This window comes from Ahaetulla prasina, chromosome 6, assembly GCF_028640845.1.
Source record: "Ahaetulla prasina isolate Xishuangbanna chromosome 6, ASM2864084v1, whole genome shotgun sequence".
In the NCBI taxonomy this organism is placed as follows: domain Eukaryota; kingdom Metazoa; phylum Chordata; class Lepidosauria; order Squamata; family Colubridae; genus Ahaetulla; species Ahaetulla prasina.
Genome location: NC_080544.1, coordinates 84123730 through 84148380, shown reverse-complemented (window position 1 = coordinate 84148380; position 24651 = coordinate 84123730). Strand labels below are relative to the sequence as shown.

The following is a 24651-nucleotide window of genomic DNA, read 5'->3' as shown; positions in this document are numbered from 1 at the left end:
TGGTAGTATGGGGGAAAAAATCATGGTGTATGATTCACATATCAAAGACACGACAAAATGCAACACAGCTACATATGGTACGTATATGCATACTCATCACACCATTCTTCTTTGGAATATGCAGCATTATATAAGGGTAGAAAAGGAGCAAGAAATCATAAGATAAAGAAATTAGACATAAGAGAAAAAGAAAGGAAATATAGATGAATCTAGGTTTTGCCAGCTTTATTCACTGCATCTATCCTTAGAATAGAATAGAATAATAGAGTTGGAAGGGATCTTGGAGGTCTTCTAGTCCAACCCCCTGCTTAGGCAGGAAACCCTACACTACTTCAGACAAATGATTATCCAACATCTTCTTAAAAACTTCCAATGTTGAACATTCACAACTTCTGGAGGCAAGTTGTTCCACTGATTAATTGTTCTAACTGTCAGGAAATTTCTCCTTAGTTCTAAGTTGCTTCTCTCCTTGATTAGTTTCCACCCATTGCTTCTTGTCCTGCCCTCTGGTGCTTTGGAGAATAGCTTCACTCCCCTTGTTTGTGGCAGCCCCTGAGATATTGGAACACTGCTATCAGTCTTTCTTTTCATTAAACTAGACATACCCAGTTCCTGCAACTGTTCTTCATATGTTTTAGCCTCCAGTCCCCTAATCATCTTTGTTGTTCTTCTGTGCATTGTTTCTAGAATCTCCACATCTTTTTTACATCGTGGCGGCCAAAACTGAATGCAGTATTCCAAGTATGGCTTTACCAAGGTATTATAAAGTGGTATTATAACTTCACATGACCTCCATTCTATCCCTCTGTTTATGCAGTCTAGACCACCAAAAAGATATCCTTATATCTTCCTGTTCTTGCAAGCTATCTCTGAGTCATTTACCACATTTTAAATATATAATTTAAAAACGTAAACTTTGGGGGAAACCAAGAACAATAACATTTTAAAAAAACTTAACAGGCTTCTGTAAACACCCTAATTGTAGGCCTGAGAGCCAGGTCTTAAAGGTCTAGAGCCCCAGGAGAATGGGTGCCATCCATATCTCTGGTGGCCTGCTGTGGAGACAGCACATTTCCTCAGCCCAAGATGACAACATTTAATGGAGGGGACCTGGAATGTGTCCTCTCTGCTTGAATGTAGCATTACTTCTATCCTATCCATGCATAGCATCATATATTACTTTTTCTTATTTAAACTTCTATCTTTCTCTTACTGAGAAACTCATCAAGTCCATCCAACCATGACTTTCTCAGTTTTGTCCTCTTCTTCTCTAATTGTTTAAGCAAATTAATCTTTATTCTCCCTATACCTTTATATATTTTGGGGAACGGTGGAGGCAGGGGTGGGCTGCTCGGGGTTCGATGGGGTTTGGGAGAACCTCCAGCTAAGATTCTGTGCAGTTCAGAGAACCCCCAAATCCCACTCCTGGCTGGCCCTGCCCCTCCCGCCCCTCCCAGGAGTCCCCATGTGGCCCATTTTGGATGTAGATAAGTGCAGGGTGTGCACGGAGGCTTGGGGAGGGCAAAAAACAGCTTATAGGAAGTTTGGGAAGGCCCGTTTGTGGCCTCCAGAGGGCCTCCAGAGCCTGGGAAGGCCATTTTCACCCTCCTGGAGGCTCAAGGAAAGCCTCCGGAGCCCGGGGAGGACAAAAACGCCCCCGCCCCACGCACCATGGTGCAGGAGGCTGACTAGGTCATGCCCACCATGGCCATGCAACCAGGCAGAGAACCCCTTGTTAAAATTTCTGAAGTCCATCCCTAGGTGGAGGTTGTACCAGTCACTCATTTTTCTTTTAATCTATATTCATTCAGCACTCATTCAATTTTTTCTCTGCTTTTCTTGTTTTATCACATGCTTTTCTTACTGTAAGTAGCCCATTCTTAATGCATTCAACTTACTTTTCTGTATCTCCCAACTTATTCAAATTTCATTTCAGAAAAGTTTTTTTAATTATCAGAGCTTTAAGACTGATCTTATAGAAAGATCTAAGATCTACAGCTTCTATAGACTGAAATGTAAATATCAGTATATGTAAATTTCTCTAGGCAATATAATGCTGTATTACCCCTTATGAACAATGGATCCTGTTTCAATTTCTTGTTTTCAACACAGTAATTTCAGCTGAACATTTTAACTTTTACATATTATGCTGGTTCATATTAGCTATTATCTCAGTAATATCACTGATTTTTTTTCTTTATCTGCATTCTATCCTCATGCTCCCAACTATTCATAATATATGTGCAATGAAATGTATACAATATTACATTCTTAACATGTTTCTGTGAACTATAGTAAATCGGGGTTCTAATAATATGTTTATTGGACTATTACAAGGGATTTGCAATACAAAGAATAATCAGCAATAACATGCTGTCATGTAATTACAAATACGATGCCTTTTTCCTGCACTAAAATTGCATACTTTCAACTGATTTTAAGATATTTAAAATTCATGAAATTGGGGATTCCTGAGTAGTAGATTTTTTTTAGTCTCTGGCAAGGAAAGGCAAGACCTGAGAAATGAGCAGTAGCCCCGGGACCATCAAAAGGACAATGTCCATGAGCTGGCAACCAGGTTTTGGATCTTAAGTGGTGCCTGCTGACAACCTCCGTGCTAGTCCAGGTGAACCAGGAAATCATCGTGAAGAGGGATATAAGCAACAGATATAAGCAACCCCACATTGATTTCTGCTAGGAGCAACTGAGGAGTAACATGGGAGACAGAACTTTAAACATAAGGACATAATACTATAATATAATACAAATTATAAAGTAATAGAATAGGTCTGTGATGGCAAGCCTATGGCACGCCTGCCTTCGCCCCAGTTCAGGTCTGCTGTGCATCCATGCCTCCCTCCCGCCGGCCGGCTGGTCTTTGGGACTTTGCCACGCATGCATAGGGGGGGCGAGGTGCATGCGGGCCTGGTACATGCATGTGTGGGGTGTGTGCGGGGAGGCCACATGTGCATGTGGGGGCAGGGCCATGCATGGGGGCACGCGCACATGCATGGGGGCTGGGGCACACGCTTTGGGCACTCCGTCCAGAAAAGGTTAGCCATCACTGAAATAGGTAATTGGATGCAAGCTATGAATACAGGAGTAAGAACTGAAATCATATATAAGTAAGATACAATATGAGGGTTCGGAATAGAATAGGTGATAGGGAAAGACAGGAAGTAAGGCATAATCTATGGATAGGAAATAATGCTATAGGAAATAAAACAAGATAGGCTTTACAGCAAAACATAATTACATATAGCTTCATGTGTTCATATTAAATGGTGAAATATAGATTTATTCCAGATTTGTATGTGCTAACCAGCTAAACAGACATGCTTTTGTGCAAGATAGAGCATTTCATCATATGCCTCCTGATTTTCTATGTTTCTTCCAAGAATGGTCTACTAATCAGGGAAAAGGTTCAGATCTCCTTCTTTCTTTATGGATGTCCAGTGTGCAGTGATATTAACAATAGATTCTTTGGTAAAGGAATTATATTGCCTTTGGATTAGTTCTGAAACCATCCCCCAGTGGGACCTGAAACTTGCTGTTGCTAATAGTGTACAACCACAGATTGTTCAGGGCCTCATCAAAAAATAGCATGAAATATGTTAGTCTGTGGGTGGAATGATGCAAAACCTGCCTTTCTAAAAATTAAAAACGTAAACTGCGACCTTGAGAGGAGGAAGCATTTCTGTACTTGAAATTTGCAAAGATTAGTAATCACACAATCAGGAGGAAATAATGAAATGGATGAAGAATAACAAATGTGACTAAAAGAGAGGCACCACATTTTTTTTATCCTCAGTACATGACGAAAGTAACTATTCCAGATATTTTGTTGCGGTTTAGAGAGTCAATACCGAGTAGTTCTGGGTAGTATGTAAGTTTTTATTACTGTCTATTCCCCCCCCCCACCAACGTAACTAAAGTGTCCTAAATAAATGGCAATTCAAAAGATTTCAACACCAAGAAACACTGTGGCAAGTTAAGATGATTGACTGGATCACTGTTTCTCAGTCATGGCAGCTTGGTGAACTTCAATTCCCAGCATGCTGCTAGGGAATTCTGGGAGTTGAAGTCACCCATCTTAAAGCTGCCATGTTTGAGAAACTGTTTGAAACAATAGAACTGGATGGTGCATTTTATAAACCCAATTTAAGAATGGCAGGAAATGAATTTTACACCAGTGCAAAATATTACTGCACAGTGGACATCCACAAAGAAAGGAAGGAGATCTGAACCTTTTCCCCGATTAGTAGACCATTCTTGGAAGAAACATAGAAAATCAGGAGGCATATGATGAAATGCTCTATCTTGCACAAAAGCATGTCTGTTTAGCTGGTTAGCACATAAAATCTGGAATAAATCTAACGTATATTGCACCATTTAATATAAACACAATGAGAAGAATGAATAAATTTCCAAATATTTTACAATCATGAATTTGTAAAATGATAGTTAGCTCAGAAAAAAATAGCTAGGATTCCAGCTACCTAGACTGGTAATGAAATGTCTGCAAGCAAACAACCAAGTTCAGAGAGCACCAAGGACTGCACAGATAAGAAAATATATTTAAACAGTGGAATTAGAATAGAATAGAATAGAATAGAATAGAATAGAATAGAATAGAATAGAATAGAATAGAATTTTTTATTGGCTAAGTGTGATTGGATACACAAGGAATTTGTCTTGGTGCATATGCTCTCAGTGTACATAAAAGAAAAGATACCTTCATCAAGGTACAACACTTACAACACTTAATGATTGTCACAGGGTGCAAATTTAACACTTAATGATACAACACTTAACGATAGTCATAGGCTACAATTAAGCAATCAGGAAAGCAATACATATATACTATAGCTACAGTTAAATGAACAAAGCAGTAAAATGTATAATAGAATTTCAGAATGTAATACCTTCTAATTCAGTAAAAAATATGTACTAGATGTCAGTATAAATGATCAGCGAGACATAAAAGTACTATAAATTTTCATAGCAACAGATCAACAAAGTCAGCCATCTGGTACCTACATACATTAGTCTGAAAGGACATCTAGCGGTGAATGGTTAAAATTGCAGTTGCATGTAGGCTCTGCATCTTAAGAGAATCACTCAAAACCATAACTGATTTATTACAGCAGATAACTTCCAGGGAGAAAAATAAGGGATTGGTTGATATACATCATATAACAAAATAAGAAACATGTCCTTTAAAAATGAATGACAAGAAAAATAGTTATTAAATAAATGGTCATATTTCCAGAGTAAGAGGACAAAATTAAAATATGGAAATTACACTGCAAGCTATCCGGTGGTAAAACAAATGATTATTAGCCTTGGCCTTAGATTTAGCCTTGCTACATTTTCTGTTCTCTTGGATGCTAATCAGACAAAGATTGAATACAAGCATCATCATGTATGGAACAAATGGGATAGAAAACCCAGCGTTGCTGTGAGATTGGGATGAGAAAACTGATCAGTCATGAATCTTACAAGCTGTTGATTGTTGGTTTTTTAGGTCATATCTTGTGCAACCCTAGAAACCTTGACATTACTAGGTGAGGTTCAAGTCTTAAATATCACCAAAATGTCTACCAGTGTTGCAAATGGTCAACAAGGTTATCCTAATCTCTGGAGAATGTTCCAGAAGGCAGGAGTTATGGCAAAAAAAGTCCCTGTCAGCTGACATTTCTTGGGTAATGAAACCTGGAATATGCCCATCCTTCCAGACCAGAATGGATGGGTTGAAACAACTGGAAGAAAATGGTTGCATAGGTAATTGGGTTCCAAGCCATGAAGAAATTTGAAGGTGACAACCAGCATCATGAATTGCATCCACTAGCAACCAATGCAGCACATGAAAGAAACGGACACAATTTACTACCCATTTTCTCCTGCTGCAAGCTTCAGCTATACACATGCACACCCAATTTCTCGGATGATTATCCGTTTACTATTTATTTATTTATTTATTTATTTATTAAACTTTTATACCGCCCTTCTCCCGAGGGACTCAGGGCGGTGTACAGCCAAGATAAAAAACAATAAATATACACAGTTAAAAATCAATTTAAAATACCTATTCAATAGTGGCCGAATTAAAACCGTCAAATTGACCAACCTAAAATACCCCATATAAAATTACAGAAAATATAAAAAATTTAAAATTTTAAAATTTAGAAATTTAAAAAATCTAAAAAATCAGTCCAGTCCCGCTTGGATGAATAAATAAGTTTTTAATTCCCGACGAAAGGTCCGAAGGTCAGATATTTGGCGCAAACCGGGGGGAAGGTTGTTCCAGAGAGTAGGAGCTCCAACAGAGAAGGCCCTTCCCCTGGGGGCCGCCAGCCGGCATTGCTTGGCGGACGGCACCCTGAGAAGACCCTCTCTGTGAGAGCGTACGGGTCGATGGGAGGAATAAGGTAACAGCAGGCGGTCCCGTAAGTTATTAGGCTGAAGAATTTAAGTGAAACATTTTTTAAAGCCGAGGCTTCCCTGCAAGATTTTCTTCGAAAACAGGAGCACAACAGTGAATCATCCAGAATCACTCCAAGGTTTCAGGGCCAGAACAAGACTGTCTCCGTAGTCACCAAAGGTCAGAGATTTAAAAAGCAGAATCCTAACAAAATATCATGCTCTAGCCCAAGGGTATCAAACTCGATTTCATTGAGGGCCGCATCAGGGTTGTGTTTGATCTTGGGGTGGGGTGGGTGGACATGGTGAGGGTGGGCGTGGCCAGCTCATTGTCATTCATGTCAAGGGAGCTTGTGGTGGCCTGAGCACTCGCGGCCCTCCAGAGCTCTGTTTTTGCTGGCAGAGGTTTGCAGGAAGCTCTCGCAGCCAAAAACGGAGCTCAGGATAGCTGCGTGTGGCCCTCCTAAGCTCCGTTTTTGCTGGCAGAGGCACCGTGGGCCGGTCCTTCACTGCTTCCAGGGCAGCCCAGTGGGCCAGATCTAAGCACCCCATGGGACATGAGTTTGACACCCCTGCGTCTAACCAGATGTTTTCATCAAAAAAACCAGAGGCAAAGCAGATTCTTATAAAGGCTGCAGCAGCTGTCACTAATCAAAAAGTTCACTTCTTTGGCAAGGTGTCTAATAGACCTTCACTGCTCTTTTTGCCTCTCTACTTATCTCATGCGTGGCCTGGGAGAGCCTACATCCTACTTTTCTAACTCTTCCAACTGTCCATGTTTGTTCAATTGGTGACGCTGATATATCACAAGTTCAGCTGGAACTTCTTCAGTATCAGTGACAATCAGCAGACTCTCCCAGTTCGGAAATGGGCACAACTGAAATACAACCCCAAAGTGTACAAATGCCCCCTTAGCCATAGCTATTAGCCATAAATTAGTCTAGCCATAAGTCCTCTTCCAGCCATAAGGCAAGAGGACTTTCAGATTGTGCATTGGGTCTGTCTGAGGCAGTGCCATTCCATCCAAGACCAAAAGTGGAAAAACAATGACACCAGAAGGAGAAAGCACCCCAAACCAAGTTAAGGATTGTCGTTTGGTTGCTAAGAGTCCACAATGACTTGATGGCGTATAATCAATCAACCCTTTGCTTCAACACCTGGTCCAGTAGATGGTCCATAAATGCCATCTACTGAATGTAAATCACTTTTCTAACCCAAACTTTTGCAGAAAGGAAAGTTGATTTTTTTTCTTATAATAAAGCACTGGTGAGATGAAGGCAGAAATCTCAGAAATAAATATATAAGCAAATATGTGCTGTTTTGTATGGAAATAAATCCCCAATTCAACATAAAAGCAGATATTAATTCCTAAAATCAATATATAAAGAAATGACAAATGCTATTTTCCATATTTTAAGGCTTCATAAAGAATATGGTTGATGTTCCCTTTCCTTTCAGATCCATTGTATTTGTGGAGGCAAATGTTTTGATTAATTCTTTTTGTCCTTGTCCTTGCCCAAATTAAGTGTCAGTCCAATTATTCACAGTCCCAGAAAATTATACTTCTAGGGAACATCTCAGAACACCATCTGTGATGCACTGCATCTTTTTCATGGGTATTCTAATTAACAAATTGAGCCATTTAATTGTTTCATTTAAGGCCACCAAAGAGAGAAGGAGCAAACCATTTCTAGTAAGACTATGGTTAATTTTCTTTTACAGTTTGAACTCATTAGCTAAAGACAATATGTTTACAAATATGAAGCAAAAAATCAATGTGGTCTGCATAATTAACTGTATAAATGGCTTTTGATTTTGCTCTAAATCTTAGGAAGATACTAATTATACTTCACATAGACCTACATTCAAAGTAAGTGAGAGTACATGAACTATAATCAACAATGTCTGTAGTTAAGGAATGATGTGTACACACACACACACACACACATTGTTCTCTAAGATACTTTTGACCTAGTCATGGTGAATTAGAGGATAATTAAAATATTGTTCTGCATTATAATAATCAAATACCTCTGGGGGTAATGTAAGGCTGTAGTAATCTATCTGATTATAAAACAGCAATTTTCAAAAGTAAAAGACTTTGGAGTGCTTAGACATTAAAATCATTTCTCTCCTCAGAGATCAGACTTCACAGGCTTTGTGAGAGTGAGGAGAATTCTGTAATAGAAAGGAGAGCAGTCCAGGTGCTTCAATACTACACTAAATCCTTCCGCAAAGTTTAGTCATATTTATTGAATGACTAACTTCACGAGTGTTTCTACCCCAACATAATCCTTGATGAGTCTTCCTCATGTTCAAGTGGCCAATAAATTCAGTATTTTATTTTGCAACTGAAGAATTTCAGCCAGTTTCATCTATTTGAAGGTATCATATATCTTAGCAGTAGGGATAATTTATAGTTATTCATCAACATAAATAATTGTCACCACAGAAGCTTAATTTGTTGAGAAGCATTTATCTTCTGTGGAAACTTCTTTAGCCCCTCTTTTCTTTTTATCTCATCCAAAATAGCTTGTGTTTTCTCTTATCTCTTCTTTTTGAGTTTAGTATTATATTTTATAAAGTAACCTCTTATGAAACTTTGCTTACTTCCCAAACTATTTTCCCAAGGGTGCTTTTTCAAAAGACAACTGGATTTTATTTTTCCTTGAAGATATTTCACTTCTCATCCAAGAAGCTTCTTCAGCACTTCTTCAGCACTGAAAAAGCTTCTTGGATGAGAAGTGAAATGTCTTCAAAGAAAAATCAAGTCCGGCTGCCCTTAGGAAAAAGCAACCTTTGGGACAACCATGACCTGCTTGACTGAGAATCTCCATAGACATCCCAAACTACTCTTACATCTGCACCTTTATTGTGATTATTTTCAAAAATGTATTTTAATTTCCTTTTACAATCCACCCACCCATCCCATTTTTTCTGTAACAGGATTTCATTTAATCTCCATCTGAACAAACTGATTTACCTTTGAAAACCAAGTAAGTTTTATTTCACTTTAAAAAATAACCACTATTGTCCGTAAAAACTAATCTGCTAAGAGCCTGTGAGAACTGATTTCTTTTATCTATAGTTTGGTTCCAATAAAAGAGAATACTGTCAAATCAACATCTAACATTCTCGGGAGATACTGGCATTGTGTAAGTCCACAGAAGAAAAGCTAACAAAATTATGCACAAATTATTATTTCAGAGCAAGTAAGAGCAAAGCAATTGATTCCATTGTCATGCGTAAATTAGTCAGAAAAATATGCCCATTACAAATATTCTCTATTCATTTTCTTTTATTAACTAAAATATTGTTTTGTCTGTGGGATAACTAAACCACAGTATAATATCAGTAGTAAGACATACAGGCAGACACACACACACACACACACACACACACACACACACACACTAATTTGGAAGATCAGAATCCAGAGGCCTGTAAAAATTATGTTTTAAAATGTGGCAAAAGGACAGCATTAATAGCATGACTGGAAAGTAAAACAGTGTTCTTCGATATGTGTTTTAAGGAATATGAATGTGACATGTCAATTCTTAAAAGGAGGATCAAATCTATGGAGATTCTCAGTCATCCACTTCATGATTATTCCAAAGATGCTTTTTTGAAAGGCAACTGGACTTCGTTTTTCCTTGAAGACATTTCACTTCTTATCCAGAAAGCTTCTTCAGTTCTTCATTCAAGAAGCAGAATGTCTTGAAGGAAAAACAAAGTCCAGTTGCCTTTTGAAAAAGGACCTTGGAACAATCATGAAGTGCACGACTGAGAGTCTCCATAGATATTGAGCTACACATTACTTCTCCTTTCAGCTATCCTTTGTAGCTGCCATCTAAACCCAGGAAAAGATGCAGCTGCCTTAAAGCAGATATTATCCTTGTATCCCTGCATGATCCGAAGAATCTTTTTGATATAGAATATAAAGCACTATGTGGCCTTGCTGGATATTAATCATATTATCTATATTTAATTTCAATTCAATAAACACATAATTAACCTTTTATCCTGATATCCTTGTTCCATTTCTAAATACAGTCTTCAGTAATCCATTCATAGGCTGTCATGCCCCTGTAGGAGTCTGAATCCGAAGGGGAAGGTGAACAGAAAGCTAGAGAGTGGCTCCGTTGCCTATAGAAGAAACTGGGGGAGGGCAAAATCAGGCTGGGCAGAGCAGAGGAGTGATAGAACAAGGGAGAGGGGGTTCAGATGAATAATAATAATAATAATAATAATAATAATAATAATAATAATAATAATAATAATAATAATAATAATAATAATAATAATAATAATAATAATAATAATAATAATAATAATAATAATAATTTAATTTGTATACCGCCCTTCTCCCGAAGGACTCAGGGCGATGCACAGCCAGAATAAAATACAAAAAGAACAGTACATATAGTATTAAGAACAAGGGCCACCCCTTTGTCATCTTAAGTAGCGCAGGGAAGAATGGAGAAGAGAGCAACATAGGTTATGTGACTTACAAGGGAGGAAAGGACCCTGATTCCTTTCACAAGACTCACCTGCTGATGGAGTTTAAAGGAGAGACTGTTATCGGGAATGAACACTGAGTTCATGTGTTCACTGTTTCTGGCATCCTCCCAACTGGTTTGATTTAGTGCCATGCTACTTCACTTCTGGAACTCCTTATCTTGCTGCCCTGCTGGACTAATTACCTTATCTTGCCTTGTTGGATTTATAGTTGGAAGTTTTCTGCTTACAATGTTTGGGACTGAAGTTTTGCCAGCCAAAGACTCTTACAGGGTGGTGGAAGAACTCTTTCCAGGCCGGAGAGTTGAAAGGGACATTGGGGGCACAGTTGGTGATAATAAAAGGACTCATATCGATTCTCTGGCTGTGTTGCCTTTGTGTCACATCCCAGGTCATCACATAGGCTATGGTGTCCCTTGGTCTGGAAAAAGTTTTGTGTGCTACGTATAGACATATGAAAATAAAATCATATAATCAAAAAAAAAAATGAAATAAGCATAAAAATTTACAGGAAAATCTTTTTATTCTACAATTGCTCATGTAAGATGATTGAATAATAAAATACAGGGAGCTACCACATTAAAGAAACCAAAACCCAAAGGTAGAAATATATGTACTGTGGTGCTTCAAAGCTTGTGAATCCTTTTGAATTTTCAGCATTTCAGCATCAGTATGACCTAAAATGTGATCTGTTCCCCACACAAATTCTAAGACTAGATAAAGAGAAAATAACTGGCAAATATATGAACTCATATAATGAGGTAAAATAAAAACAATAATGGTTTTAAATAGCAACAGGAATTAACCATATTAATAATGTCAAAAAGGGTATTTATGAGAGCTAATCAATGTGGCCAGGTTGTGATTGTTAAACCCCAAATACAACAGCAAAACATGAAAACATAGTATTCCATAACTGAATATATCTAACAAGCAGACTATATTGGCACCATCCTATCCTGTGCCTCCTTCTAGAGCGATGACACTTCATTTTAGATCAGAAAATACAGATTGAGTCATTCTGAGGGCAGCACCAAGGAGACCCCAATCCAACAGTACTGAAGTGAGAATAATAATCATCTTTGTTTTTCAGCACTACAGTTCTATTTACCAATTAAAGGAAAACACTGCATTCTTTGTTTTCTCTTTTAACAGATGGGAAAGCAAATGGAAGAAGGAAGTTACCAGTGCATCTGGGGCCAAAGGCCTACCTTCTTTGCCTTTTGGAAATTTAGACGTTTTAATGTTTGGAAATCTTAAAGTTTTTAAGAATAGATTGGACAACCATTTGTCTGAAATGATATAGGGTTTACTGCTTGAGCAAGTGGTTGGATTAGAAGACCTCCTAGATACCTTCTGATTCTGTTACTTTGTTATTCTGCAATGTATGCAGATTCACCGCTTAAAATTCCATACAACGGGAATTGTCTCAATAGCGTGTGTGTTTTAAGGTATCAGTGGATACCTTAAGCATCTGCAATGCTTGAGAAGCTCATTTTATTCTGTTTACTTAAGCATTCCAAAAGTAGAAGATGGGAACAAAACTACTAGCTATATCTACTTAGAGGGCTGAGAGCAAAGTGGAATGGGATGACTTGCTACAGCCAATGTGCTGCAGCCAATTCACCACAGCCAACTCACGGTGACCAACTTGCCAAAGCCAACTCATCATAACCAATTTGCCATAGGACAAGTCGCTGCAGGACAATTTAATAATTCTACTTAACTATTTAAAATAAATAAAATTATTTTAATTTTTATCATTCACATTTCACTCTGTCTCTCCTTTTGCATCCTTTCTTTAATGATTCCATTCCACCATTTCTTTGATATTAGTGTAACTCTTGTCCCACACCAAGTTGTCCTGTGGTGAGATGGCTGGGGCAAATTGTCTTGCAGCGAGTTGGCTGTGGTTAGAGTTAGGGTTAGTGGTAGTTGACTGTGGTGCAGTAACTATGGTGAGTTGGCCATGGAAAGTTGGTCATGGTGAGTTGGCTGTGACAAATTGTCATCAATCCAGGGCAAGGAGCAGGGGTGAAATCCAGCAGGTTCTGACAGGTTCTGGAGAACTGGTAGTGGAAATTTTGAGTAGTTCGGAGAACCGGCAAATATCACCTCTGGCTGGCTCCAGAGTGGGGTGGGAATGGAGATTTTGCAATATCCTTCCCCTGCCATGCCCACCAAGCCACACCCACAGAATCGGTAGAAAAAAAAATTGGATTTCACCACTGGCAAGGAGGTTCTGTGTCTGTAAAAGAGCTACATGTGGTCATGGGCATCCTGTTTTCATATCCATTTTAATTTACAGCCTACTGCCTTTAAGATAATTTACAGATCACATTCAAACAAATGTTGTAGTGCATATGTCCAGATTTTCCAGTTATGGAAATCCTTAATCATGTGCCAGAATAAGAAGGAATGAAAGGAAAAGTATTTTTGTTTTTTTAAAAAAGAGTTCAAATTAGACTTTAATGAAATGTCTTTAAATATAGTGAAGGGAAAAATCAAGCAGAGGCATTAAACTCTGTATCTGCATACCCACAGGCAATTATACACATATACCATCATTTTTTCAGTATAAATCAGTGTGGCATTCAATTTAAATCAGCATAATTGCATCAAAGACAGAAAATTACAGCCTCTTAAAATGCCAGTATATTATCATCATGTGTTCTGCAACATGATTGCAAGGCACAACTGAAAAACATTGCACTTTTGTACAACTAGGAAAGAATGTGATAAGTGTATCATCGTTTAGGTAAGCCTAAATCTGCAGCCTGAATTCCAGATGCTGATCGCCTGTAGAAAAGTTTTGCTTTTCTACAGCTTATCAACCACAGCCAACTGTTAGAAATTCACCTGAAAAAGTTTATGAGTATTAATACAATGGAATCTCATTTTAATAGGCAATCTCATTTTAACTGGGTGATCTAATTTAGAGAATGCATCCATTACAATGGAGGGCATGTCAATGACATGGTTGAAGTTATTTGGGTCATAACATCACTATGCCAATAATGCAATCTTGGTTTGTTCAAAGTGTGCTTTATCAAGGATCTCTAAAAACATAAAAGCTTTCACTATATCTATTTTATATGCACTTCATTAAATAAATGTACTTTTGAACCTTATGTATGTGAAAAGAGAGTTTTAGCATGTATTGTTCTGTAGAAAAATGAATTTTGCATATTTAACTTACAACATACAAATTCCTTTGTATATTTTAAAATTTACAGACTGAAAATTTATATATTTCATTTCAAAAACCCAACAGACTGAAATTTTCATTTATAGAAATAATAATTATTAATAATAATAATAAAAAGCAAAAGTATTTCTTTTCTCCTAATGTAAAACTTCTCAAATCCTCTAGATGGTGTACCTATCTGCCTTCAATATCAAGGTCAGGTAGAAACATTAAAAGGCAAGAAAGAGGATAGGCTTCATTTTCTACATCTGGAAAGAAAAGATGGATGGCAGACTGGTGATGACAGTTGCCAAGAATGTTTTTCAATATTTCTCATAGGACTGGTAGAATTTGCGACTTTTAAAGGGGGGAGGCTGAGCTGTTCTGCTTTAGCCAAATGACAAGTTCAACATTCTGCTGCATTTAATAAAATGTAGAGTTAAGCTGGGATTGTGATCAGGGCAAAGCATCTAGACACGAGAGTGTCCCTCATTTGCTATCATCCTAACCAATAAAAGTAGCCTGAAGGTTGAGGGATTTTGGAAGGGAGAAGAAAGAAGCGAGTCAGTAAATCAGCAAGGAGGAAAAGTGACACTTAAAATACCTTCTAGTTCCATCATTTTATTATCCTATTCTTTTAGCAGTCTGTACACAAATCTTACAGCTTTTATTACAATCTTTTCTGACTGCCAGGTAGCTGTCTAGGCAAACCCCATGCATTTCCCTGGCAAGATTTTCAGAAATGGTTTGCCATTGTCTCCTTCCTGTGGCTGCTCACCTAGCTGGCTTTATGCCTGAGGTGGGGCTAGAACTCACAGTCTCCCATTTTCTAGCCTAGTGCCTAGACCACTAGACCACACACACACACTCTCTCTCTCTCACTCACTCACTCTCTCTCTCTCTCTCTCTCACTCCCTCCCTCCTTCCCTCCCTCCCTCTGAAATGGTCAAGATCAAATTCTACACATCTGTAATTCTGTTAACTTTGTTTTTCTGAAGATTTGCAGTACAGAGTGGAACATTTAGGAAACAAGCAAACAAACATTTCTTAAGATTACTAAGAGGCCGTTTATTTAAAAACATTTTGTTTAAATTTGAAAATATAATTGCAGCTTAAAAAACATTTTAAAAAATGTTATTGAAAAAAGAACAGTAACTTTATGTCTTGTGGAACAACAGGATTAGAGTTGTCACCCATCAAAGTTTTTTTCTTCATTTCTGAACGCATATTTGATACCATATATTCAAAATAATGAATGCTTTCATCTTGGAAGCAGTTACCTTACAGGAACAGCATGCATAAACAGTTCAATTTTATTTAAGGAATAACTAAACCATTTTTAAACAATGCAAATCTATAACAGGGAAGTTTAGCATTCAAAATGGGAAAGGTATAATTATGAAGACACCATTTATTTAAAAGATTTGTTTTGTTCACCGAATTTGCATTTATGATTTATACAGTCCCTAAAGCTCAGAAGAGAGACAAATGAATCAATATAGAGTTTTGCTCTATACAGCATCTTATCCACTACACTGATGACAAAGTAAAGTGACTAAGGAAAAGCAAAAGTGAAACAGCGAAACAGCTCTGTTGTAGCGACTAAAAGCTGCAGAATAGAAAAGATAATAATGTCAAAGTGCCCTTATTTTCTTTCTCTGCCGAATCTGTTTCGCTTGTAAAATTAAAGGACAATGTGTTTTTTTATTATTCTGTAAGTTTCTCTGGAAACTCATCAAGCTGAAGAATAAAAACTGGATTCTGTGAGTAAAAAACAATAAAATTACAGAAACACTTTATCTTATGCCCACTAAAATGCAAATGTGTGGACTCCAAATTTTCCATGCTTAATTTTCCACCCTTAAGCTCTTTTCTGGCAATCCTTATGCTACCTTGGCTCTAAAATGGTTTAAGAAAATCTTGTCAAACAGAGACACTTTGGCAATAGTTTATTCCCATCACTTTCTTTCCTATGGCTTTACCTGGACATACGTGTCTGTGTGTGTCTGTGCATCTGTGCCTATGTACATGGGTGTATATGTGCTTTCAAGTTAGTGTTAACAAATCTCTTCAGTTTTATTGCTAAATTTTCAGAAATGGTTTGCCAGTTTCTAGTTTTTAGGAAAAACTAGAAAGAGAGATACTGGCCCACTGTCACCCAGCTGGCTTTGTGCCTAAGGACTAGAATTTACAGTCTCCCAATTTCTACCCTACTATCTTCAACACTACACCAAAATGACTGTCCTCTCTCTCTCCCCCTCTCTCTCGTCACAACTTTCTAAGTACAAGACTATTATTATAAACATTGTGCTATTTTGCATTCCTGGTAAATGTCATTCTGCAAAACATGAAAAACAATGGTAAACATTGATTTTAATCCAGCATTGGTTTTTCTGAATTTAAGAATACTTTGAGTTTGACTTTATTTATTTATACATTTATTATTATGAGTCGTTCGGGAGAAGGGTGGTATAAAAATCTAAATAAATAAATAAATTAAATAAATTTGATTAGATTGAGATGCTGCCCATCTCCAAATGCAACTCTGGGCAAATCAAAATTTAAAATAAAGCAATAACATACACAATATAAGATTAAATGTACAAAGATCAGCATCTGTCCGGACAATGCAGTATATGTACAAAATATATCTAACAAAGGGACCACATATTTCCAAAAATGGGATATCAAAGTATGAAACGCTTAATATTTCCTAGGCATTCTCTGCAGTGCCAAAAGGGAAAACAGCAAAGTATAAAATATTCCTGCTAAAATGCCTAATAACGTCATTCTAGCCTTCCTTGTTGCAAGTCCTGTACTTTATTTTGCATTTCTTCTTTCATTTTCATATACAGTACTGTATGCCTTTTCAATAAAGGGTTAGTTAGGTTAACCCTAATCCTAACCCTAACCTAACCCTAACCTTTCCTAACCCTTTCATGACTCTCTTTTCAAACTTTGCCTAAATAGTTCTTGTCATTCTGCATAATGTCAATATATTATTTATTTATTTATTTATTTATTTATTTATTTATTTATTTTGTCACAACAATATATGTAGGTATCATACAAAAAGATTATATAGCATATAAACACATATATGAGTAAATATTAGGAGGTATAAGCATATATATATATATATATATATATATATAGGAAGAAGAAAAGAAAAACAATAGGACAGGAACGGTAGGCACGTTTGTGCGCTTATGCACGCCTTTTATGATCCTTTTACGAATGGGGTGAGGTCAATAGTAGAAAGTTTTTGGTTAAAGCTTTTAGGATTATGAGAAGAGACCACAGAGTCAGGTAAAGTATTCCAAGCACTGATGATTCTGTTACAGAAGTCATATTTTCTGCAATCTAGATTAAAGCGGTTGACATTTAGTTTAAATCTATTAGTTGCTCTAGTATTATTGCAATTACTGCAATAATACTAGAGTAATTAGTATTACTCTAACAGGAAGTAGTCTTTAACAGGAAGGACATTACAATAGATGATTCTGTGAGTTAAACTTAGGTCTTGTTGGAGGCGATGGAGTTCCAAGCTTTCTAAGCCTAGGATTTCAAGTCTGGTGGGATAGGGTATTTTATTGTTTTCAGAGGAATGGAGAACACTTCTTGTAAAATATTTCTGGACACGTTCAATTGTATTGATGTCAGAGATGTGGTGAGGGTTCCAAACAGGTGAGCTGTATTCTAGAATTGGTCTAGCAAATGTTTTATACGCTCTGGTTAGTAGTGTGGTGTTTTTGGAAAAGAAGCTACGCAAGATTAGGTTTACAACTCTTAGAGCTTTTTTTGCTATGTAGTTGCAGTGGGCTTTGGCACTTAGATCATTTGATATGAAAACTCCAAGGTCTTTAACGGGATGGGGGTCGTCAGTAAGGTAATGTCCATCTAGTATGTATTTAGTGTTTGGGTTCTTTTTTCCTATGTGTAAGACTGAGCATTTGCTGGATGAAATTTGGAGCTGCCAATTTTTAGACCAACTGATCAAGGTCGTTTTGAATGATAGAAGTGTTGTCTGTGGTGTTAAATAGTTTGACATCGTCAGCAAAGAGAACACAATTACTTGAGATATGGTCACAAAGATCATTAATGTATAGTATAAAGAGTGTTGGTCCAAGGACGCTGCCTTGAGGAACACCACTCTTGACAGGAACAGGATTTGATAAAGCATTGCCAATTTTGACCACTTGTTGTCTGTTAGACAACAAGTGGTTATGTACAATTATGTACAATGTCTTGGGAAAGCATAAAGCATATTAAAGTAACACAGGCATTTCATACTTTGCCTAAGAAGTCACAGGTTCTAAAGATTTCCTAGGCATTCTATACAATGCCAGCTTTTCACACATTGCCAGTAACAGATACATATGGATATTAAAATTTTAACATCTCAGTATTTTTTTCCCTCTTAGCTGTGGTACCTTGGCTATAATCTGAATAGGATCTGAATATTTATATTGGTAGAATTACTGTTTTAAAATAGAGCATCACAATCTATTTCATTTCAAACCTCAGGTGACATACTTTTTTTTCTAAAGGAAACAGCTTAAATAGATTTATTACTTCAAAAGTTATTGTAAGTTATATACCTATTACTATAAATGCTAGAAATGTAATGTTGAACATTAATTCTTTAGTTATTTAAAACATTTTGGTAATTTTTTTGAAACACAAGGGGGCATTAGCAATAGTCTCATAGTCAGACCAATCAAATAGGAACTTGGCCCTAAAGCTACAACATGGCAACAAACTAAATACTTGAGGTTAAATTAAATTATTTAGTCAACCCTTCTCTTATAATACAACCCTCCCCTTACAATTCCCTAAGATGGATAAAGAATATATAGAACATCTGATCTTAAGTTTTTTCTACTTTAAACAGGGGAGCAATTAGATAATTTGCCTTTCAGAGAATTAGTTAGAAAGAAATCAAATAAGCAAACATAGACAGTGTGAAAGCAATATTTTAATTAATTAAAATTATTTTAGTTAATTTAACCTAAAGTCTACAATTTTTATGATAATATGGTTACTTTCCATATATGTGTCATTTCCTGCTTTCTATCACAATACACAAATCACAATTACTTGACAATTTTTGAAGGGCCCTTAAGGACTCCATCCAAGGCTTTGAGGGAGTTTATATATAAAACCCTGGGATTGCATACACTCCTGATTTAAGCAATTCCTACCTCCTATTTGGGAAATATGCAGATGCTAAATCAAAACAGATGGGGATAAATATTTCTTTTGACTTCAGTGGAAAGTTTCATCTACAATTGGTGCACACAGCAAATTCTTTACTTCAAGAGAAGTAAAACTGATACTACATGCCTAAGTCTATTGTCTTGAGCAGGTCCCGTTCCTTGATTGGTTCTGTGCACCTGTGATCCTTTGATGTCATCCCTGGTTGAAACCTGAGCCAATTTATTTCCACTTTATCTGTGGTGCATTTGAAGCCACTGTAAAGTTAGTTTATTTCTGAGGTGCTGTGCTGCACATTTTGAAGCATGTAGTCGTACTGTTTTCCTATTTGTGAAAATCTTCTGGGCTGCAACAATTTAAAGTAGATCTTTCTGAAGAAAATGTGGCTAGAAGGCTTTTCAGTTGCTCCTCCAATTTTGGGATTATTATTTTTTTTGCAGACAATCAGAACAATCAACCTCAGGGGTGAAATCTAAAAATTTTCCCTACAGGTTCTGTGGGCGTGGCTTGGTGGTCAGATGACTGGGTGGACGTGGCCAATAACAATAAATAATAAAAATAATAAAATATAAAAAAACAATAAGAGGTACCAAAAACCAACTTTCACACTTTACACACACACAACACAACACAACTGACTCACACACAATGTAAAAGCAGCTGCACTTCACACTTCACAGCCACAAAAAGCTCAAAAACCAACTTTCACACTTTACACACACACAACACAACACAACTGACTGACACACAATGTAAAAGCAGCTGCACTTCACACTTCACACAGCCACAAAAAGCTCAAAAACCAACTTTCACACTTTACACACACACAACACAACACAACTGACTCACACACAATGTAAAAGCAGCTGCACTTCACACTTCACAGCCACAAAAAGCTCAAAAACCAACTTTCACACTTTACACACACACACACACACACAACTGACTCACACACAATGTAAAAGCAGCTGCACTTCACACTTCACACAGCCACAAAAAGCTCAAAAACCAACTTTCACACTTTACACACACACAACACAACACAACTGACTCACACACAATGTAAAAGCAGCTGCACTTCACACTTCACAGCCACAAAAAGCTCAAAAACCAACTTTCACACTTTACACACACACAACACAACACAACTGACTGACACACAATGTAAAAGCAGCTGCACTTCACACTTCACACAGCCACAAAAAGCTCAAAAACCAACTTTCACACTTTACACACACACAACACAACTGACTCACACACAATGTAAAAGCAGCTGCACTTCACACTTCACAGCCACAAAAAGCTCAAAAACCAACTTTCACACTTTACACACACACAACTGACACACACACACAATACCACATACAGCTTTCTGAGATTTTGTATGTTTGTGTAGTTAGAGTGAAACACTACAGAAACACACCAAATCTCAGAAAGCTGCAAAAATATTTGATTTTATTATTTTATTTTATTTTATTGTGGACTTCAATTCCCAGAGTTCCTCAGCCAGACAGCATTAATCACTCAGTGGTGAAATAGATTAGCTAAGTTTAGATTAGTTCTGTCTCGTGCTAAAAGCGAAACTGGGGCTTTCGGGCTGTGAGCAGAGCCATGAGGTCGATCAGTAATCAGGTAAGTGGCTTAGACTCTTTTAAAAGGAGTTTTTCTACATGTTTTCTACAGAAAACATGTTTTTTAAGGTTCTGCTGATGAGGAACTCAGGTGAGATCCCCAGAGTAGCTTTTAATTTTAATTTTTAAGTTTAAAGGCTGCCGATCTCAGCTGAGGGGTGGGATCCTCAAAGGCCTTTTTTTACTTTTAAAGGAAGGTTTTGGCTGTAGCAAAACCGGCTTTTAAAAGTAAAAAAAAAAAAACCCTCTGCTGAAGGTGCGGCTCAACAGAGGCAGGGGGGCAGGGCCAGGATTTTTGCTACTGGTCCTCCGAACCAGCAGCCGCCATCGCTACTGGATCGTGTGATCCCCTCCGATCCGGGAGCATTTCACCCCTGATCAACCTCCACCCAAACTTCAAACAAGCTGCAATTAATTTATTTTAGTTTTGGTTGATGTGGAGAGGGGTGAGTGTTTTTATAGTTATTGCAGAATTTTAGGGTAAAGCAATGATTTTTGCTTCTTTATTTCAAGATTTTTTTTTGTTGGCAGAAATTAGAAGATTGTAGACTGTCTTTAACCATTTTAGCAATTATAACTTTATGAAAGGAATCTCCTCATCCCAGGAATAATAAATCATACTTTGCACTGTACCATATAAACCATATACATTTTTTACTTCATGCAGGTGTCCAATCTGCAGGTTGAGAGTCCAAAGTATGATGGAGAGACTTTGTATACAAACCTTGCTGCCAATTTACCTATTTTTTTCTAAAAGCTTTTGCTTCTTTATGAACTTTGGTGCTGGAAAAGACTCCTGAGAATAACATGGACACCTAAGAAAGCAAACAAATTCCTCATCAAACAATCAATCCAGAATTCTCACTTGAGATACAAAAGAATAAAGGTAAAGATTCCCCTCGCACATATGTGCTAGTTGTTCCTGACTCTAGGGGGCGGTGCTCATCTCCGTTTCAAAGCCGAAAAGCCAGCGCTGTCCGAAGACATCTCCATGGTCATGTGGCCGCCATGAGTAAACACCAAAGGCGCATGGAACGCTGTTACCTCCCCACCAAAGGTGGTTCCTAATTTTCTACTTGCATTTTTTATGTGCTTTCGAACTGCTAGGTTGGCAGAAGCTGGGACAAGTAACGAGAGCTCACCCTGTTACGCGGCACTAGGGAGTTGAACTGCTGAACTGCCAACCTTTTGATCAACTAGCTCAGCATCATAGCCACAGAGCCACTGCATCCTCCCCCCCCTTTTTTGAATAAGTTCAGATTATCCTACTTCAGACACACATTATGTGAAGACTTAGCTTCCTGGAGAAGACTCTGATTTTGAGAAATGTGGCAGGAAAGAAAAGAGGATGTGCAGGAGCAGATTCAGTTACAATGATGAGTGCACCATTGGAAGATCTGAATGACCAAGGCTAAGCAAAGATTTTCATAGAGTAAACGTATCTATGGACAATAATTTGATGGGACATCAACTTTTAAACTTTATAATTGTTTGGCTGGATTGGGTTCATAATTTAGTATAATTAAATATTCTGCTATACACCTGTTCAGAGTGGTTGGAACTAAGGCTGTCAGATCTGAGCAGCAAAATCCTGATGACCATTCGATGACAGATGTAGATAAGATACAGAAAACTCCAGCGCTTCATTGTCCTCTGCTAATTGTCAGGTGTGGCAGCCCAGATCTGGTAGTACAAGTGGGAACAGCTGTGTTTAGGAAACAAACCAAGAAATAAATAGGGGTTAATTTCTCTCGAAATGCTAAAATACAGTATCTTATGCAGGGTGTAACTATTCATCTCACTTGTCTAAAATATATATTGGCTTTATGATATACACATCAGTAAAATTACTACCATGCTTTGTTCTCAAGTCTTTATCTGATCAGCTTTATTATTGCTGGCTTCACTGGGGAAAAAAAACTATTTCTATTTTTTTTTTAAGTCCCTTGAGCCTTTAAACTTCTGTATCATGTAAAGCTTGCTCAATTCTTAACTCGCTGGCTTCAGGGCCAGTGACACATATTTTTTGCATTTACTTGTAATTGGTGCATCAATATGAGAGTCTTTGCATAATCCAAGCCACTTAGAGCTTCAGCATTTCTCTTCACTGGGAAGGGATGGAACATGTTTTAGATCAGCAAAGCTGGCTGAGGAATTCAGGGAGTTGAAGTCCACAAGTTTTAAAGTTGCCAAGGTTGGAGATCCCTGTTTTAGATCATTTAAAAAGAGTTAAGTGATATCAGCCCCAAGGATCACAACTTTTATATGATGTGTTTCCAGCTGGTTTTGATCAGGCAAGATGTACATGCTATAAAACCATTCACAGATCCGGCATAGTAAAGCCACCGTAGGCGTGACTCTCCTATCAACAAACAAAACAGCAAAATATTGAGTTGCAACAGAGGGAGATGACGATAATATTTCCATTGAAAAAACATCAAAGTCCAGCAACACAATGAGTATGAATCATACTTCAAAGAGAGAACAGGTTAGCAATAACGTTGATATGCAAAGCTCTGAACACCTTTCATTTTAATTTACCTTTTGTAACAATGGGCACGAATTTCACTTTACTGCTCTGTGATATGCATGTTTTACTATGTAAAAATGAATATATTTTTTTGAAACAAATGGAAATTGAATCCAGTTGGTCTCTTTAATTTAACTACACAGTTACTTGAAATCAAAGTTTGAAAGAATAAATACCTCTATGAAGGGTGGCCCTTTTGGCACTCCTGTTCATGTCACTTTCATGCCACTGAAATGTACTGAACTTTCTTTCTCTAGGAATCTTATTTCACAGCCATTTCTGTTAGCTGCCACATTCTTCACCCACAGATTTCAAAGTAACACTGCATTATTCAAGAGCAGGGATGCAAAATCTGATATCAAGGCTTCACCCCTTGAAGACTGTAGGAACGGTTCCCACAGTTTTTTTAGAAGTTCCCACCAAATTCAGATTTTAATGTGAAAGAAGGAATGGAGTCATTTGCATTATTTATTTGGTGGAGATAACAAACTTCTTTATTGGAGGCTCCTGAAGTGTCTATAATTACGAGGAATGAAAAATAATGTGATATTTTTTTCTCCCTTTCGAGGTAGGGGAAATAAAATAATATAAATTTTAAGCTTAACACTGTTTAGAACAGCAACAAAGAAATCCCACACATTTTCCAGCAACACCCCCCCCAACTCCATCTATTTCTGTGAACCTACCCATCACCCTACTTACTCTGGGCATAGTGACCCCCTTGCAAAAACATTGGTTTCCACCCAGCCAAATGTTGTCTATTTGTAATGGCATGTGGGAATGACCGTGGGACGCTGAGGGAAGAAACAAAATCAGGGAAACTATTAGATAGGAGGCCACAGCAGGAATGTGGGTGAAGCAAATGAGAAGAGCCTCTCCCTATTTTCTTGGTTCATGTAAAGATAATGAGGGAGAAATGTATTGTCAGAATTTCAACATTCTGTTATTGTAATCTTACAGTAAGTAGAATTGGTTCATCTGGGCGTGCTTCCTGTCTCGCAGGGCTGACACTGTTTGTTCTGAGGTGCCTTAGGGGAAAATGGCAAGCACTGGAAAAGGAAGTGATTACTACTGAATTAAACCATAGAGGCACAAATAAACAGGCTAATATAAACACATAAATAACACTCCTTGATTTTAGTGTT

At 37.4% G+C, this 24651-nt stretch overlaps 1 protein-coding gene across 8 annotated transcripts in view; it reads right to left on the bottom strand.

Moving 5' to 3' along the window:
- Nucleotides 1–24651, bottom strand: part of P2RY1 (purinergic receptor P2Y1) — a 115970-nt gene that overhangs the window by 40231 nt on the left and 51088 nt on the right. For 2 of the 8 annotated variants that reach the window (XR_009155860.1, XR_009155859.1), the window contains 2 exons: nt 22519–22681; nt 20298–21791 (listed from right to left, as the gene is read on the bottom strand). The gene's annotated coding sequence lies outside the window, so the exon portion shown is untranslated. The other 6 variants (XR_009155856.1, XR_009155858.1, XR_009155855.1 and 3 more) reach the window with 6 other exon arrangements.